The sequence below is a fragment of the Sparassis crispa genome, assembly GCF_003851025.1.
Source record: "Sparassis crispa DNA, contig_000029F, whole genome shotgun sequence".
In the NCBI taxonomy this organism is placed as follows: Eukaryota; Fungi; Basidiomycota; class Agaricomycetes; order Polyporales; family Sparassidaceae; genus Sparassis; species Sparassis crispa.
The window spans coordinates 17613-18241 of record NW_020939776.1 but is presented as its reverse complement, the minus strand read 5'-3'; positions in this window follow the sequence as shown (position 1 = coordinate 18241).

Here is a 629-nt window from a genome sequence, read left to right as displayed (position 1 = left end):
TAACATTAGTTGTCAGGCGCGATATATGTTGGTATAAAAATACTAGTTGGGGCTTGTTAAACTTGGATGAAAGAAAAAGATTAAGAAAAGTTTAATATTGTACTAAGGATAATATTAATTTAAAATAGAGATGATAATAATATTTGTCTTTGAATGGGGAGATGTTCACTTTATGTGAAGCAGTGAAGATGAAGCAATAGTATATACATTTAAATCTCGCCTTCCCCTAGGCTGGCAAGCGAGAGGACAGCAGAATATCATATCAAAATTATAACTTTTTTAAAAGTCCTAGTAAATGTTTCTAAATTACAAGTAGATATATGAGTAGAACTATTCTATAAATATAAAAAATCTCCCTTTAGTTATTAAATACTTCCTTAAAATAAACCAAAATTGTTCTCTTTAAAATCGTCATTTCATCTAAATTTGCGCTGGCTGGAGAGCCAGCAAATTTTGTGTAGAAATCAATCAATCAATTATAATTATAATTATAATTACAATACAACTTATAAGAATTATATTTTATATCAAAATCATATATTTCAATGGATTATATTTTATCATTTAAATAAAATGAATCTATAAGCAGTTAAAGTTTTAAACGATAACTTACCTTCTGTTTGTCTTAT